General features: G+C 45.1%; 1 protein-coding gene across 3 annotated transcripts in view; it reads left to right on the top strand.

Moving 5' to 3' along the window:
* Positions 1 to 13287, top strand: part of LOC118374750 (plasma membrane calcium-transporting ATPase 3-like) — a 189391-nt gene that overhangs the window by 110677 nt on the left and 65427 nt on the right. The gene's annotated exons all lie outside the window — the stretch shown is intronic.

Raw genomic sequence — 13287 nt, 5'->3', positions numbered from 1 at the left:
TAATGAAACAAAAATATTTTAATGCGCATGATTGTGGTAATATCAGAGCTGTGTCCATGGTAACCTCGTAAACAATACTTTTAGACCAGGTGTTTATTTGAAACAGGACGATGCCTGGCTATTGAAACAGGCCTGGCTATTAAAACAGGCCTGGCTAATGAAACAGGCCTGGCTATTGAAACAGGCCTGGCTATTGAAACAGGCCTGGCTATTAAAATAGGCCTGGCTATTAAAACAGGCCTGGCTATTAAAATAGGCTTCGCTATTAAAACAGGCCTGGCTATTAAAACAGGCCTTGCTATTAAAACAGGCCTGGCTATTAAAACAGGCCTTGCTATTAAAACAGGCCTTGCTATTAAAACAGGCCTTGCTATTTAAACAGGCCTGGCTATTAAAACAGGCCTGGCTATTAAAACAGGCCTGGCTATTAAAACAGGCCTGGCTATTTAAACAGGCCTGGCTATTAAAACAGGCCTGGCTATTAAAACAGGCCTGGCTATTAAAACAGGCCTGGCTATTAAAACAGGCCTTGCTATTAAAACAGGCCTGGCTATTAAAACAGGCCTTGCTATTAAAACAGGCCTGGCTATTAAAACAGGCCTGGCTATTAAAACAGGCCTGGCTATTAAAACAGGCCTGGCTATTTAAACAGGCCTTGCTATTTAAACAGGCCTGGCTATTAAAACAGGCCTTGCTATTTAAACAGGCCTGGCTATTAAAACAGGCATGTATTTGTTTTTATGGTATATTTAAGCCATGAGGCCCGAGGGGGTGTGGTATATAGACAATATACCACGGCTATGACCTATTCTAACGTACGACGCAACGCGGAGTACAGCCCTTAGCCGTGGCATATTGGCCGTAGACCACTAATCCCAGAGGATTTAATTCGAACAGTAAAAAAATAAATGTTTGTCATACCCATGGTACACAGTCTGATATACCAAGGCTGTCAGCCAATCAGCATTCAAGGCTCGAACCATCCAGTTTATAATGTATTATGTGTAACTCTGTTAAAATGTGTTGAAACTATTATATTACGGCGGTGAAGAGGCAAGTCACTGAAAGTTCGCTGGTTCGTATCCCTGAGCCGACTATGTGAACAGTCTGTAGATGTGCCCTTGAGCAAGGCACTTAACCCTAGTTGCTCCTCGAAGTCGCTCTGCTAAATGACTGAAAGGGTTAACATAGATGTCTGTTAGGACCGTGTGTGTGTGTAGCTGGCATCACCCACAGCAGCTAAATGTTATGACCATGTTATAACCACCAGGAGACAACATCAACACAGCCAGGGCCATAGCAGCTAAATGTTATAACCACCAGGAGACAACATCAACACAGCCAGGGCCATAGCAGCTAAATGTTATAACCACCAGGAGACAACATCACCACAGCCAGGGCCATAGCAGCTAAATGTTATAACCACCAGGAGACAACATCAACACAGCCAGGGCCATAGCTAAATGCTAAATGTTATAACCATGTTATAACCACCAGGAGACAACATCAACACAGCCAGGGCCATAGCAGCTAAATGTTATAACCACCAGGAGACAACATCAACACAGCCAGGGCCATAGCAGCTAAATGTTATAACCACCAGGAGACAACATCAACACAGCCAGGGCCATAGCAGCTAAATGTTATAACCACCAGGAGACAACATCAACACAGCCAGGGCCATAGCAGCTAAATGTTATAACCATGTTATAACCACCAGGAGACAACATCAACACAGCCAGGGCCACAGCAGCTAAATGTTATGACCACCAGGAGACAACATCAACACAGCCAGGGCCATAGCAGCTAAATGTTATAAATGTTATAACCACCAGGAGACAACATCAACACAGCCAGGGCCATAGCAGCTAAATGTTATAACCACCAGGAGACAACATCAACACAGCCAGGGCCATAGCAGCTAAATGTTATAACCATGTTATAACCACCAGGAGACAACATCAACACAGCCAGGGCCATAGCAGCTAAATGTTATGACCACCAGGAGACAACATCAACACAGCCAGGGCCATAGCAGCTAAATGTTATAACCATGTTATAACCACCAGGAGACAACATCAACACAGCCAGGGCCATAGCAGCTAAATGTTATGACCACCAGGAGACAACATCAACACAGCCAGGGCCATAGCAGCTAAATGTTATAACCACCAGGAGACAACATCAACACAGCCAGGGCCATAGCAGCTAAATGTTATAACCATGTTATAACCACCAGGAGACAACATCAACACAGCCAGTTATAACCACCAGGAGACAACATCAACACAGCCAGGGCCATAGCAGCTAAATGTTATAACCACCAGGAGACAACATCAACACAGCCAGGACCATAGCAGCTAAATGTTATAACCACCAGGAGACAACATCAACACAGCCAGGGCCATAGCAGCTAAATGTTATAACCATGTTATAACCACCAGGAGACAACATCAACACAGCCAGGGCCATAGCAGCTAAATGTTATAACCACCAGGAGACAACATCAACACAGCCAGGGCCATAGCAGCTAAATGTTATAACCATGTTATAACCACCAGGAGACAACATCAACACAGCCAGGGCCATAGCAGCTAAATGTTATAACCACCAGGAGACAACATCAACACAGCCAGGGCCATAGCAGCTAAATGTTATAACCATGTTATAACCACCAGGAGACAACATCAACACAGCCAGGGCCATAGCAGCTAAATGTTATAACCATAACCACCAGGAGACAACATCAACACAGCCAGGGCCATAGCAGCTAAATGTTATAACCACCAGGAGACAACATCAACACAGCCAGGGCCATAGCCAGCTAAATGTTATAACCATGTTATAACCACCAGGAGACAACATCAACACAGCCAGGGCCATCAACACAGCAGCTAAATGTTATAACCACCAGGAGACAACATCAACACAGCCAGGGCCATAGCAGCTAAATGTTATAACCATGTTATAACCACCAGGAGACAACATCAACACAGCCAGGGCCATAGCCAGCTAAATGTTATAACCATGTTATAACCACCAGGAGACAACATCAACACAGCCAGGGCCATAGCAGCTAAATGTTATAACCACCAGGAGACAACATCAACACAGCCAGGGCCATAGCAGCTAAATGTTATAACCATGTTACAACACCACAGCCAGGGCCATAGCACAACATCAACCACCAGACAACATCAACACAGGGCCATAGCAGCTAAATGTTATAACCACCAGGAGACAACATCAACACAGCCAGGGCCATAGCAGCTAAATGTTATAACCACCAGGAGACAACATCAACACAGCCAGGGCCATAGCAGCTAAATGTTATAACCATGTTATAACCACCAGGAGACAACATCAACACAGCCAGGGCCATAGCAGCTAAATGTTATAACCATGTTATAACCACCAGGAGACAACATCAACACAGCCAGGGCCATAGCAGCTAAATGTTATAAACCACCAGGAGACAACATCAACACAGCCAGGGCCATAGCAGCTAAATGTTATAACCACCAGGAGACAACATCAACACAGCCAGGGCCATAGCAGCTAAATGTTATAAATGTTATAACCACCAGGAGACAACATCAACACAGCCAGGGGGCCATAGCAGCTAAATGTTATAACCACCAGGAGACAACATCAACACAGCCAGGGCCATAGCAGCTAAATGTTATAACCATGTTATAACCACCAGGAGACAACATCAACACAGCCAGGGCCATAGCAGCTAAATGTTATAACCATGTTATAACCACCAGGAGACAACATCACACACAGCCAGGGCCATAGCCATAGCTAAAGCTAAATGTTATAACCACCAGGAGACAACATCAACACAGCCAGGGCCATAGCTAAATGTTATAAATGTTATAACCACCAGGAGACAACATCAACACAGCCAGGGCCATAGCAGCTAAATGTTATAACCACCAGGAGACAACATCAACACAGCCAGGGCCATAGCAGCTAAATGTTATAACCATGTTATAACCACCAGGAGACAACATCAACACAGCCAGGGCCATAGCAGCTAAATGTTATAACCATGTTATAACCACCAGGAGACAACATCAACACAGCCAGGGCCATAGCAGCTAAATGTTATAACCATGTTATAACCACCAGGAGACAACATCAACACAGCCAGGGCCATAGCAGCTAAATGTTATAACCATGTTATAACCACCAGGAGACAACATCAACACAGCCAGGGCCATAGCAGCTAAATGTTATAACCACCAGGAGACAACATCAACACAGCCAGGGCCAAAGCAGCTAAATGTTATAACCACCAGGAGACAACATCAACACAGCCAGGGCCATAGCCGCTAAATGTTATAACCATGTTATAACCACCAGGAGACAACATCAACACAGCCAGGGCCATAGCTAAATGTTATAAATGTTATAACCACCAGGAGACAACATCAACACAGCCAGGGCCATAGCAGCTAAATGTTATAACCACCAGGAGACAACATCAACACAGCCAGGGCCATAGCAGCTAAATGTTATAACCAGGAGACAACATCAATAACCAGCCAGGGCCATAGCAGCTAAATGACAGGAGACAACATCAACACAGCCAGGGCCATAGCAGCTAAATGTTATAACCACCAGGAGACAACATCAACACAGCCAGGGCCATAGCAGCTAAATGTTATAACCATGTTATAACCACCAGGAGACAACATCAACACAGCCAGGGCCATAGCAGCTAAATGTTATAACCACCAGGAGACAACATCAACACAGCCAGGGCCATAGCTAAAGCTAAATGTTATAACCACCAGGAGACAACATCAACACAGCCAGGGCCATAGCAGCTAAATGTTATAACCATGTTATAACCACCAGGAGACAACATCAACACAGCCAGGACCATAGCAGCTAAATGTTATAACCACCAGGAGACAACATCAACACAGCCAGGGCCATAGCAGCTAAATGTTATAACCATGTTATAACCACCAGGAGACAACATCAACACAGCCAGGGCCATAGCAGCTAAATGTTATAACCATGTTATAACCACCAGGAGACAACAACAACACAGCCAGGGCCATATCAGCTAAATGTTATAACCACCAGGAGACAACATCAACACAGCCAGGGCCATAGCAGCTAAAAATGTTATAACCACCAGGAGACAACATCAACACAGCCAGGGCCATAGCAGCTAAATGTTATAACCATGTTATAACCACCAGGAGACAACATCAACACAGCCAGGGCCATAGCAGCTAAATGTTATAACCACCAGGAGACAACATCAACACAGCCAGGGCCATAGCCGCTAAATGTTATAACCATGTTATAACCCAGGAGACAACATCAACACAGCCAGGGCCATAGCAGCTAAATGTTATAACCATGTTATAACCACCAGGAGACAACATCAACACAGCCAGGGCCATAGCAGCTAAATGTTATAAATGTTATAACCACCAGGAGACAACATCAACACAGCCAGGGCCATAGCAGCTAAATGTTATAACCATGTTATAACCACCAGGAGACAACATCAACACAGCCAGGGCCATAGCAGCTAAATGTTATAACCACCAGGAGACAACATCAACACAGCCAGGGCCATAGCAGCTAAATGTTATAACCATGTTATAACCACCAGGAGACAACATCAACACAGCCAGGGCCATAGCAGCTAAATGTTATAACCATGTTATAACCACCAGGAGACAACATCAACACAGCCAGGGCCACAGCAGCTAAATGTTATAACCATGTTATAACCACCAGGAGACAACATCAACACAGCCAGGGCCACAGCAGCTAAATGTCATAACCACCAGGAGACAACATCAACACAGCCAGGGCCATAGCAGCTAAATGTTATAGGGCCATAGCAGCTAAATGTTATAACCACCAGGAGACAACATCAACACAGCCAGGGCCATAGCAGCTAAATGTTATAACCATGTTATAACCACCAGGAGACAACATCAACACAGCCAGGGCCATAGCAGCTAAATGTTATAACCACCAGGAGACAACATCAACACAGCCAGGGCCATAGCAGCTAAATGTTATAACCATGTTATAACCACCAGGAGACAACATCAACACAGCCAGGGCCATAGCAGCTAAATGTTATGACCACCAGGAGACAACATCAACACAGCCAGGGCCATAGCAGCTAAATGTTATAACCATGTTATAACCACCAGGAGACAACATCAACACAGCCAGGGCCACAGCAGCTAAATGTTATACATGTTATAACCACCAGGAGACAACATCAACACAGCCAGGGCCACAGCAGCTAAATGTTATAACCACCAGGAGACAACATCAACACAGCCAGGGCCATAGCTAAATGTTATAACCATGTTATAACCACCAGGAGACAACATCAACACAGCCAGGGCCATAGCAGCTAAATGTTTATAACCATGTTATAACCACCAGGAGACAACATCAACACAGCCAGGGCCATAGCAGCTAAATGTTATAAATGTTATAACCACCAGGAGACAACATCAACACAGCCAGGGCCATAGCAGCTAAATGTTATAACCACCAGGAGACAACATCAACACAGCCAGGGCCATAGCAGCTAAATGTTATAACCATGTTATAACCACCAGGAGACAACATCAACACAGCCAGGGCCATAGCAGCTAAATGTTATAACCATGTTATAACCACCAGGAGACAACATCAACACAGCCAGGGCCATAGCAGCTAAATGTTATAACCATGTTATAACCACCAGGAGACAACATCAACACAGCCAGGGCCATAGCAGCTAAATGTTATAACCACCAGGAGACAACATCAACACAGCCAGGGCCATAGCAGCTAAATGTTATAACCACCAGGAGACAACATCAACACAGCCAGGGCCATAGCAGCTAAATGTTATAACCATGTTATAACCACCAGGAGACAACATCAACACAGCCAGGGCCATAGCAGCTAAATGTTATAACCATGTTATAACCACCAGGAGACAACATCAACACAGCCAGGGCCATAGCAGCTAAATGTTATAACCACCAGGAGACAACATCAACACAGCCAGGGCCATAGCTAAATGTTATAAATGTTATAACCACCAGGAGACAACATCAACACAGCCAGGGCCATAGCAGCTAAATGTTATAACCACCAGGAGACAACATCAACACAGCCAGGGCCATAGCAGCTAAATGTTATAACCATGTTATAACCACCAGGAGACAACATCAACACAGCCAGGGCCATAGCAGCTAAATGTTATAACCACCAGGAGACAACATCAACACAGCCAGGGCCATAGCAGCTAAATGTTATAACCATGTTATAACCACCAGGAGACAACATCAACACAGCCAGGGCCATAGCAGCTAAATGTTATAACCATGTTATAACCACCAGGAGACAACATCAACACAGCCAGGGCCATAGCAGCTAAATGTTATAACCACCAGGAGACAACATCAACACAGCCAGGGCCATAGCAGCTAAATGTTATAACCATGTTATAACCACCAGGAGACAACATCAACACAGCCAGGGCCATAGCAGCTAAATGTTATAACCACCAGGAGACAACATCAACACAGCCAGGGCCATAGCAGCTAAATGTTATAACCACCAGGAGACAACATCAACACAGCCAGGGCCATAGCAGCTAAATGTTATAACCATGTTATAACCACCAGGAGACAACATCAACACAGCCAGGGCCATAGCAGCTAAATGTTATAACCACCAGGAGACAACATCAACACAGCCAGGGCCATAGCCGCTAAATGTTATAACCATGTTATAACCACCAGGAGACAACATCAACACAGCCAGGGCCATAGCAGCTAAATGTTATAACCACCAGGAGACAACATCAACACAGCCAGGGCCATAGCTAAATGTTATAACCATGTTATAACCACCAGGAGACAACATCAACACAGCCAGGGCCATAGCAGCTAAATGTTATAACCATGTTATAACCACCAGGAGACAACATCAACACAGCCAGGGCCACAGCAGCTAAATGTTATAACCACCAGGAGACAACATCAACACAGCCAGGGCCATAGCCGCTAAATGTTATAACCATGTTATAACCACCAGGAGACAACATCAACACAGCCAGGGCCATAGCCAGCTAAATGTTATAACCATGTTATAACCACCAGGAGACAACATCAACACAGCCAGGGCCATAGCAGCTAAAAATGTTATAACCACCAGGAGACAACATCAACACAGCCAGGGCCATAGCCGCTAAATGTTATAACCATGTTATAACCCACCAGGAGACAACATCAACACAGCCAGGGCCATAGCAGCTAAATGTTATAACCATGTTATAACCACCAGGAGACAACATCAACACAGCCAGGGCCAAAGCAGCTAAATGTTATAACCACCAGGAGACAACATCAACACAGCCAGGGCCATAGCTAAATGTTATAACCATGTTATAACCACCAGGAGACAACATCAACACAGCCAGGGCCATAGCAGCTAAATGTTATAACCATGTTATAACCACCAGGAGACAACATCAACACAGCCAGGGCCATAGCAGCTAAATGTTATAACCATGTTATAACCACCAGGAGACAACATCAACACAGCCAGGGCCATAGCAGCTAAATGTTATAACCACCAGGAGACAACATCAACACAGCCAGGGCCATAGCAGCTAAATGTTATAACCATGTTATAACCACCAGGAGACAACATCAACACAGCCAGGGCCATAGCAGCTAAATGTTATAACCACCAGGAGACAACATCAACACAGCCAGGGCCATAGCCGCTAAATGTTATAACCATGTTATAACCACCAGGAGACAACATCAACACAGCCAGGGCCATAGCAGCTAAATGTTATAACCACCAGGAGACAACATCAACACAGCCAGGGCCATAGCAGCTAAATGTTATAACCATGTTATAACCACCAGGAGACAACATCAACACAGCCAGGGCCATAGCCTAAATGTTAAATGTTATTATCAACACAACCATGTTATAACCACCAGGAGACAACATCAACACAGCCAGGGCCATAGCTAAATGTTATAAATGTTATAACCACCAGGAGACAACATCAACACAGCCAGGGCCATAGCAGCTAAATGTTATAACCACCAGGAACAACATGTTATAACCACCAGGAGACAACATCAACACAGCCAGGGCCATAGCAGCTAAATGTTATAACCACCAGGAGACAACATCAACACAGCCAGGGCCATAGCCGCTAAATGTTATAACCATGTTATAACCACCAGGAGACAACATCAACACAGCCAGGGCCATAGCAGCTAAATGTTATAACCACCAGGAGACAACATCAACACAGCCAGGGCCATAGCAGCTAAATGTTATAACCATGTTATAACCACCAGGAGACAACATCAACACAGCCAGGGCCATAGCAGCTAAATGTTATAACCACCAGGAGACAACATCAACACAGCCAGGGCCATAGCTAAATGTTATAACCATGTTATAACCACCAGGAGACAACATCAACACAGCCAGGGCCACAGCAGCTAAATGTTATAACCATGTTATAACCACCAGGAGACAACATCAACACAGCCAGGGCCACAGCAGCTAAATGTTATAACCACCAGGAGACAACATCAACACAGCCTGGGCCATAGCTGCTAAATGTTATAACCATGTTATAACCACCAGGAGACAACATCAACACAGCCAGGGCCATAGCAGCTAAATGTTATAACCATGTTATAACCACCAGGAGACAACATCAACACAGCCAGGGCCATAGCAGCTAAATGTTATAACCACCAGGAGACAACATCAACACAGCCAGGGCCATAGCAGCTAAATGTTATAACCATGTTATAACCACCAGGAGACAACATCAACACAGCCAGGGCCATAGCAGCTAAATGTTATAACCATGTTATAACCACCAGGAGACAACATCAACACAGCCAGGGCCATAGCAGCTAAATGTGATAACCACCAGGAGACAACATCAACACAGCCTGGGCCATAGCTGCTAAATGTTATAACCATGTGATAACCACCAGGAGACAACATCAACACAGCCAGGGCCATAGCAGCTAAATGTTATAACCATGTTATAACCACCAGGAGACAACATCAACACAGCCAGGGCCATAGCAGCTAAATGTTATAACCACCAGGAGACAACATCAACACAGCCAGGGCCATAGCCGCTAAATGTTATAACCATGTTATAACCACCAGGAGACAACATCAACACAGCCAGGGCCATAGCAGCTAAATGTTATAACCACCAGGAGACAACATCAACACAGCCAGGGCCATAGCCGCTAAATGTTATAACCATGTTATAACCACCAGGAGACAACATCAACACAGCCAGGGCCATAGCAGCTAAATGTTATAACCATGTTATAACCACCAGGAGACAACATCAACACAGCCAGGGCCACAGCAGCTAAATGTTATGACCATGTTATAACCACCAGGAGACAACATCAACACAGCCAGAGCCACAGCAGCTAAATGTTATAACCACCAGGAGACAACATCAACACAGCCAGGGCCATAGCAGCTAAATGTTATAACCACCAGGAGACAACATCAACACAGCCAGGGCCATAGCCGCTAAATGTTATAACCATGTTATAACCACCAGGAGACAACATCAACACAGCCAGGGCCATAGCAGCTAAATGTTATAACCACCAGGAGACAACATCAACACAGCCATCAACACAGCCAGGGCCATAGCCGCTAAATGTTATAACCATGTTATAACCACCAGGAGACAACATCAACACAGCCAGGGCCATAGCAGCTAAATGTTATAACCACCAGGAGACAACATCAACACAGCCAGGGCCATAGCTGCTAAATGTTATAACCATGTTATAACCACCAGGAGACAACATCAACACAGCCAGGGCCACAGCAGCTAAATGTTATAACCATGTTATAACCACCAGGAGACAACATCAACACAGCCAGGGCCACAGCAGCTAAATGTTATAACCACCAGGAGACAACATCAACACAGCCAGGGCCATAGCCGCTAAATGTTATAACCATGTTATAACCACCAGGAGACAACATCAACACAGCCAGGGCCATAGCCGCTAAATGTTATAACCATGTTATAACCACCAGGAGACAACATCAACACAGCCAGGGCCATAGCAGCTAAATGTTATAACCATGTTATAACCACCAGGAGACAACATCAACACAGCCAGGGCCACAGCAGCTAAATGTTATAACCACCAGGAGAGACAACATCAACACAGCCAGGGCCAGCAGCTAAATGTTATGACCATGTTATAACCACCAGGAGCATCAACACAGCCAGGGCCATGCTAAATGTTATAACCACCAGGAGACAACATCAACACAGCCAGGGCCATAGCAGCTAAATGTTATAACCATGTTATAACCACCAGGAGACAACATCAACACAGCCAGGGCCATAGCAGCTAAATGTTATAACCATGTTATAACCACCAGGAGACAACATCAACACAGCCAGGGCCATAGCAGCTAAATGTTATAACCACCAGGAGACAACATCAACACAGCCAGGGCCATAGCAGCTAAATTTTATAACCACCAGGAGACAACATCAACACAGCCAGGGCCATAGCAGCTAAATGTTATAACCATGTTATAACCACCAGGAGACAACATCAACACAGCCAGGGCCACAGCAGCTAAATGTTATAACCACCAGGAGACAACATCAACACAGCCAGGGCCATAGCAGCTAAATGTTATAACCATGTTATAACCACCAGGAGACAACATCAACACAGCCAGGGCCATAGCAGCTAAATGTTAACCATGTTATAACCACCAGGAGACAACATCAACACAGCCAGGGCCACAGCAGCTAAATGTTATAACCACCAGGAGACAACATCAACACAGCCAGGGCCATAGCCGCTAAATGTTATAACCATGTTATAACCACCAGGAGACAACATCAACACAGCCAGGGCCATAGCAGCTAAATGTTATAACCACCAGGAGACAACATCAACACAGCCAGGGCCATAGCCGCTAAATGTTATAACCATGTTATAACCACCAGGAGACAACATCAACACAGCCAGGGCCATAGCCGCTAAATGTTATAACCATGTTATAACCACCAGGAGACAACATCAACACAGCCAGGGCCAGCCAGGGCCATAGCAGCTAAATGTTATAACCACCAGGAGACAACATCAACACAGCCAGGGCCATAGCCGCTAAATGTTATAACCATGTTATAACCACCAGGAGACAACATCAACACAGCCAGGGCCATAGCAGCTAAATGTTATAACCACCAGGAGACAACATCAACACAGCCAGGGCCATAGCAGCTAAATGTTATAACCATGTTATAACCACCAAGAGACAACATCAACACAGCCAGGGCCATAGCAGCTAAATGTTATAACCATGTTATAACCACCAGGAGACAACATCAACACAGCCAGGGCCATAGCCAGCTAAATGTTATAACCACCAGGAGACAACATCAACACAGCCAGGGCCATAGCAGCTAAATGTTATAACCACCAGGAGACAACATCAACACAGCCAGGGCCATAGCAGCTAAAGTTATAAATGTTATAACCACCAGGAGACAACATCAACACAGCCAGGGCCATAGCAGCTAAATGTTATAACCACCAGGAGACAACATCAACACAGCCAGGGCCATAGCCGCTAAATGTTATAACCATGTTATAACCACCAGGAGACAACATCAACACAGCCAGGGCCATAGCAGCTAAATGTTATATAACCACCAGGAGACAACATCAACACAGCCAGGGCCATAGCAGCTAAATGTTATAACCATGTTATAACCACCAGGAGACAACATCAACACAGCCAGGGCCATAGCAGCTAAATGTTATAACCATGTTATAACCACCAGGAGACAACATCAACACAGCCAGGGCCAGCAGCAGTTATAAATGTTATAACCACCAGGAGACAACATCAACACAGCCAGGGCCATAGCCGCTAAATGTTATAACCATGTTATAACCACCAGGAGACAACATCAACACAGCCAGGGCCATAGCAGCTAAATGTTATAACCACCAGGAGACAACATCAACACAGCCAGGGCCATAGCAGCTAAATGTTATAACCATGTTATAACCAGCCAGGAGACAACATCAACACAGCCAGGGCCATAGCAGCTAAATGTTATAACCATGTTATAACCACCAGGAGACAACATCAACACAGCCAGGGCCACAGCAGCTAAATGTTATAACCATGTTATAACCACCAGGAGACAACATCAACACAGCC

This window comes from Oncorhynchus keta, chromosome 27, assembly GCF_023373465.1.
Source record: "Oncorhynchus keta strain PuntledgeMale-10-30-2019 chromosome 27, Oket_V2, whole genome shotgun sequence".
NCBI lineage: Eukaryota > Metazoa > Chordata > Actinopteri > Salmoniformes > Salmonidae > Oncorhynchus > Oncorhynchus keta.
The sequence above is the reverse complement of the archived record's forward strand: the minus strand, read 5'-3'. Positions and strand labels throughout refer to the sequence as shown.